Consider the following 7,500-nt stretch of genomic DNA (forward strand, 5'->3'; position numbering starts at 1 on the left):
TCTACCATCTACTACCACCACCACTCTCCTCCTCCTACCACCACGACCACCACCCTCCTCTCCCTCGTCTACCAGTTCAACCATCAACCACTGACTCACCTTCTGCCAATGAAGTCTCTGTCCCATTCCAGTAACACATTTACAGCAGCAACAATAAAAAAGAGATGATTTTGTTAATGTTCAACCCTAGGCTAGCATCAACTGAGAAAACCCAGAGGTTGACAACTCCAGTAATGACCATCCAATCCAATTTTCTTTTCACGATCAGTGTATCATGCTCTTTATGCAATGTACCCGTTTTTCAAGAGAATAAATTGGTTTGGGGGGGGGAGATTTAACTGCTATTTCTAGTCGTGTAGTGGCTTGTAAGGCTGACACACTGAACATGTAAAGTGAAATTGTAGAATCTACCAAATGTGAAATGAGTGGCATCAGAAAATGGTAAATGTGAGATAACTGGAATCAGACAAATCAGTGCTTCCATATTTTGTATAATGAGGAAATAATATCTAATTAATGAATTGTTTCTAATTGAGAAATGAAGTGAATAAGGCTAGCAGGACTTGTATTGTATTTTATCAAGTGTGGAAGGCAAAGTTGACCAGACTGGATTAGAACTCAGAATGTAAAGAACTTGGAGAAGTATTCCAAGATATTTTTTTTTTTATATTCTAACAATTCTACCAGTCCACTGCCTTATTACTTCAGTGGTAACGAGAAGAAATTATCAATTTTATGACTATTGTTTTAATTTTATTATAGCGAAGGGTGATAACTTCCAACATATGTCAACCTTATTAAACCTCCTCAGTGAGACAGAACACTCTCCATGAATGGAAGTGAGTAAAATGATCGTAATAACAGAAAGATGACGAGATACGGAGAGGTATGGAGTTTGTAACAGGATCTCTTATTGAAACCTTTCAGGAACTCACTGTTAGGCACAATAATTATATATGAAGGCAGGGTCTATAATGAGGTTTTAATTCTTGATGACAATACCATGGTGTGGAAATACACAATATCATTAGAATCAGTTTTAGATGCAGAAAAAAAAAGATTATTTTGTATGGCAAGAAGTTTGCTTCCCAACCACAGGGATCTGGGTTCAGTCCCACTGCATGGCATCTTGGGCAGGTGTCTTCTACTATGGCCTTCGGCCAACCAAGACCTCATGAGTGGATTTGGTAGATGGAAGCTGAAAGTAGCCCATTGTTTATATATATATATATATATATATATATATATCATCACCTTCATCATCATCATCATTGTTCAATGTCTGCTTTCCATGCTGGCATGGGTTGGATGGTTTGACTGAAGTCTGGAGAGCCAGCGACTGCACCAGTCTCCAATCTGATCTGGCAGAGTTTCTACAGCTGGATGCCCTTCCTAATGCCAACAACTCTGAGAGTGTAGTGGGTGCTTTTACATGCCACCGGCACGAGGGCCAGTCAGGCGGTTCTGGCAACAACCGCACTCAAAAAGTGCTTTGTTTACGTGCTACATGCACGGGAGCCAGTCCAACAGCACTGGCAACAACCACGCTCGAATGTTGTTTTTCGCATTCCACTGGCACACATACACACATACACACACACACACACACACACACACACACACACACACACACACACACACATATATATTTGTGTGTGTGTTTAAGTCCCCCATAACTTAGCAGTTCAGCAAAAGAGACTGATAGAATAAGTATCAGGCTTTACAGAAATACGATAGGTACTGCAGATGATTCATTTGACCAAAGATTCTTCAAGGTAGTGCCCCAGCATGGCCGTAGTAAAAGAATAAAACATAATGATTGACAGGTTTTGCAGTGTGATTGGTCACTAAACAAATTATTGATTTCTTTTTATTAAATTACAGAACCTCAAAGTGAGGGGTGGGGGAGAGTTATGATCAATTCTATTGATACTTCAGTTTTATTTTATTGACCCCTTGAGAGATGAAAGACAAGGCTGACCTTGTTGGGATTTGAACTCAGAACTTAAAGAGCCATAACAAGGGCAATTACTGCTACTAATTAACTACCACATAGATATTGTTTTATATAAGATATTATTTAATTAGGTAGCTGTGTCATGTGTGTGTGTGTGTGTGTGTGTGTGTGACAGACACGGATTGACTAAGTGTGAAAAATTAGAGAAAGATAGGTAAAAATGGTCTTTTACAGTTTGGAAATGGCCCAAACAGTGCCATCAATAATTCTTCTTCAAATATAACGATCTTTAATAATTGACAATGTGAGATTTCCTGAGGAGATCAACCTTATTGATTGGCTGTAATGTGTTTAGAAACTCTATCTATACATACATATATACACATGTGTGTATACACACACACACACACAGATATACATACATACATCTATGTGTGTTTATAAATATATGGATGTAACTATCTATAATAAATATATATACACACACACACATATACATATATACACACACATATATATATATATATCTCATAAGAGTTGTGTATTAAAATTTATGTATCACCAGTCACCCCTCAGCCAGCCTCCTTCAACACCCAATTTCTGCAGCCATCCCCAATTCTCCTCTCTTCCCCACCCCTCCTTACTTACCATTCCTCAACACTTATTCTTCATTCTATTCAACCTCCCACCCATTCTTTAACTCCAACCATTTCTCTCCTCCTCCCACATACCCTCTTCCAACCTCTCCCCATTCACACCCACACTTCCTGTTCTTCTGTTCACCTCATACCTCCAGGGTCCACCCTGGTACCTCATGAGCCCTTTTTTTTTTACATCTCTTTCCATTTCTACCCTGGCCACCTCCCTTTTATACTGTAAGTTGTTGTATAGCTCCCCAATAACAAGAAACCAGTGGGGTTTGTTCTGGCCTACCCCAATCTCTCAAAACTTGAACGCTTCATCCCTTAGCATAACTCTTCTTCCCTCTCTACAGTAACCCTTGCAAGGTGCATGGTGACCACATGCTGGTACTGCATAAAAAGGCTGGTGCTGTTGTTGTTGTTGTTGTTAAGCAAGACGGGTAAGGGTGATTTGGTGATGGTCTAGGGTTTAGGGGCGGGAGATCCCAGACCTTGGAAAAAAAAAAAAACTTTGGTCGTCTTGTTGTAGTCGAGGGCTCTTCGTTGACGCCCAACACCACTGGGAGGTGGCCCTTGAAGTCGCTGGAAATGGAGATCTCCAGGTCTGAATTCTTGAATGGCTGCTGCTGCTGCTGGTGATGGTTATGATGATGATGATCATCATCATCATCGTTTAACATCCACCTTCCATGCTAGCATGGGTGGGATGATGATGATGATAATTAGATTAACTATATTAATTAATTAATTAATAGACATTGAAATATGTAATTACCGAGTTCAAATGTTGCCAACAATAACATCCTTCTGGGGTAAATAAAATAAAATACCAGTAATATACCCAGGCTGATTGAACTCAAGTCCTTCCTTCCTCTTTGTGTGTATGCTGTTGTTGTTGCTATTGTTGTTTGGTTCCAGGGTAGCTTTGAGCAAGTAGTCCTGTGATCGAAAATAGTTCAGCCATGACCACCCTGTCTTTTATTGTCCCACACAAAAAAACTTTATTTATTAAAGCAATAGTGTGTGATTTGAGAGATATTGGTTGCTATGTCTAGCAGACTAAGTGATCATCTAGAGGTTTCCGTGATGTGCTGGGATGGGGACAAGGGGTAGTCAATGAAACATGGTACTAGTCATATACTGGGGGATTATTTCTACGAATTATACCCTACTCCACGTTACCTTCTTTACCTCAAATATTTCAAACTGTCAAGGGTGGATCTACCCTGCTCCAACACACACACACACACACACACATCACACATCACACACATCTTTGGTCTGTCTGTTAGGAATAGCAGACAAATCATCCTCAAATTACTTATATCTTTCCATCTTAGATACAAAATATCCAAAAGGTGTGATAGTCATGGCTGGAACACTCTTGATCATAGATCTTCTGGATCACAACTGATGTGGAGCTAAACAACAACTGCATCATCATCATCATCATCATCATCATCCTCACTACCACCACCACCACCACCACCAGCATCATTGCCACCATCTTCTTCTTCCCCCTCATCACCCCCTCCCCATCATCATCAACACACTTTACCTTTATTTCATTGTTTGTTATTCTTTTCCTTCATTTATTTATTTTTTTCATTTTGTCATATTTTCTAATCCAATTTTTTAAAAAATTCGTTTTTTTCCAAAAATTCTTCTTTTCCCAATTTCTAAATTATATTTTTTTTCCTTCTTGCTTCCCAATATTTTTCCTTTATTTTTTCACACTCCCTTCCAACCAGTAACTCTCTCTCTCTCTCTCTCTCTCTCTCTCTCTCTCTCTCTCTCTCTCTCTCTCTCTCTCTCTCTCTCTCTCTCTCTCTCTCTCTCTCTCCCTTGTTTATTACAGTCTCTGTTATTTCATAAATTCTTTAAACAAGAATGTTCTAGAAGACAATTCCATGCAAGAATATTGTCTATTGGATTGTCAAACTCTAACTAGCTCAGTTTTCTGTCTACAACTGTTTCACTTAACAGAGTTACGTGTGTGTATGTGTGGGTGTGTGCATGTTTGTACGTATGTATGTGTGTGTGTGTATATGTGTGTACATATGTATGTATGGTTGTATGTGTGCGTGAGTATGTATATATATATATATATATATATATATATATATATATACACACACACAGACACACACACATATACATGCATATATATATATATATATATATATATATATAGTGTGTGTGTGTGTGTGTGTGTGTATGTATATATGCATGTATATATGTGTATATTCACACACACACGCGTGCACATATATGTGTATGTCTTTACTGTAATATCTAGTTTATGCAGTGACCTAGCGGAATACCCACCTGTGCATGCATCTATCTTCCTACCATGTATGTGCCTAGCAAGCTAACTCTCTATCTATCTCTTAATATACCTATCTATCTATCTATCAGTCTATCTACCAATTTATCTACTTACCTGTCTCTCTACCTGACTATCTAACTATCTTCCTATCTACCTATTTGCTTACCTATCTATGTACTTATATATTGCAGTATCCGTATATATTTATTTATCAGTTCCCACCTGTAACTGATTAGTTATGTAGTACTTGCCTAATAGAGTACCCTCCTGATAGAGTACCCTTCTGATAGAGTACCCTTCTGATAGAGTACTCTCCTGATAGAGTACCCTCCTGATAGAGTACCCTCCTGATAGAGTACCCTCCTTATAGAGTACCCTCCTTATAGAGTACCCTCCTGATAGAGTACCCTCCTTATAGAGTACCCTCCTTATAGAGTACCCTCCTGATAGAGTACCCTCCTAATAGAGTACCCTCCTGATATAATACCTCACTGATATAGCACCCTAATGGATATTCTTATTTGGTGCCACCATTTCATACTTCAAATGTTTCTTGTTAACTCTAAGGTTGAAGCTAGACACCATTCTGTCCATACCATCCACCTTGTTGTGTAGATGACGATGTACAAGAGTATTTCAATACCATTTCCTGCAACAGACTGGCTGCTTCTCTGAGAGTTTGGAGAAGACTTGTCATTCATCTACATTATTTACATTTGATGGATATTTGTCCTCATCTTGTTTGTTGTCAACACAACGTTTCTTGCTGATATACCCTCCAGCCTTTATCAGGTGTCTTGGGGAATTTTCAAACCTGGGTTCTCATTCTTAAGGTATTTTTTGATGTTATTATTATCATTATTATTATTCAGGTCACTGATCTCCGAGTTCGATTCCAGGCAGTGACCTGAATAATAATAATGATAATAATAACATCAAAAAATACCTTAAGAATGAGAACCCAGGTTTGAAAATTCCCCAAGACACCTGATGAAGGCTGGAGGGTATATCAGCCAAAATGCTGTGTTAACAACAAACAAGATGAGGACAAATATCCATCAAATGTAAATAATGTACATAATTCCTCATCTCTTAAATAGAGAACTGTATTGTTATTCATCTGTTTACCATAACAATCACAAGAAGAATCTGAGAAGTAAATTTTGGACTTTCTTGTGGGTCCATAAAAGATTTGGTCAAACTCATTTGTTCCATCTGGCCAAATTTACCATCATGGACTTACACATGGCAGTCAGTATCTAAGTGAATTACCTGAGACTTTCACCTGAAGAATTATTGCTCTCTGTTCGATTAAAATAATCAGCCAGGGTTTGTGGGAGAGGGTTCTTCATAAAATATGGCAAGGGGAACGTTTTTGAAACTCTAAATCCATGAATAGGGCCAGTGAGATATGAAAGGTTTGAGGATGTGAGAGGGGCCAGGATGTGAGAGGGGTCAGGATGTGTCAGTTCAGATCAGTTGGTTTAAGACCAATGTTGATGTCTGATCTTGAGTTTGTTTTCACCAGTATGGCTAAGTCCATACTGGAGCATTGTATGACGGTGTGATGAAGAAGCAGAAAGAATTGTATGGCTCCAGGTTATGTTGTTCTTGTAAGAGATAAAATGGTGAAGTGGATATGCAGCTGTTTTTACCTGGACACTGGCCTCATTCTGTGGTTTAGATGTCTGATTCACTAACTTTCAATGCAAGATCAATTTGATGGTAGATACAAAGGGCTTCTCATGAAAGTTCAAAATATTTTATAGGAGGGAAATTGTACAGAAGCCTCTTATATACATTCATGCATACATAGAGATATACTGCTACTGATGCTACTACTACAAGCATTGATGCAATTCACTACAAGTATTAAAGGTGGTACCCCAGCATGGCCACAACCCAATGTGTGAAACCAATAACAGAAAAATAAAAGAAGAAACAGGTGATCAGTTCAAACAGAATTATTAAATATCTAATTACTGGCACCAGTAATTAGCGACCAAGTCAATGTGATTGTGTCTCAGACCACAGATCTACCATTCAGTCCTACCAGCTGACCACAGTCCACCTAATTATATCAGATCAATATCATTCTGTCTCATACTGGATGACAAAGTTATCACTTTTATATATATACTAGCAGTATCATCCGTCGTTGCTCAGGTTTGTTTCGACCCTTTAGAATTGGAATTTTTGAAAAGTAAAAATTTTGCATTATGTAGCTTGTTATTCTCTTTAAGTGAGCATTTTTCTGGTTGAAATACACCGAAAAATGACAACACAGCAGTCAAAAAATCGTAAAAAATAGGGATTTCCATAGAAAATAAGCACCTTTTTGATGTAAATAATGTTTGGTGTTAACATGGTCCGATTTGAATTTTTTCTTCTATGGTAGGAAGAGCAAGCCTTCTTCTATAATAATCTCGATTTTGGTCAACTTGCACCACAGGGTCTCGTAGAAGATAGTGGCAGTTGAAGGCTACCAAACCTACCATACTCAGACAACCTCAGCTTTATATAGAGAGAGATTTCACTCAACTTTCACTGTTACCTTCCTCTGTGTATAAATA

This window comes from Octopus sinensis, unplaced genomic scaffold (genome assembly GCF_006345805.1).
Source record: "Octopus sinensis unplaced genomic scaffold, ASM634580v1 Contig12087, whole genome shotgun sequence".
Taxonomy (NCBI): Eukaryota; Metazoa; Mollusca; class Cephalopoda; order Octopoda; family Octopodidae; genus Octopus; species Octopus sinensis.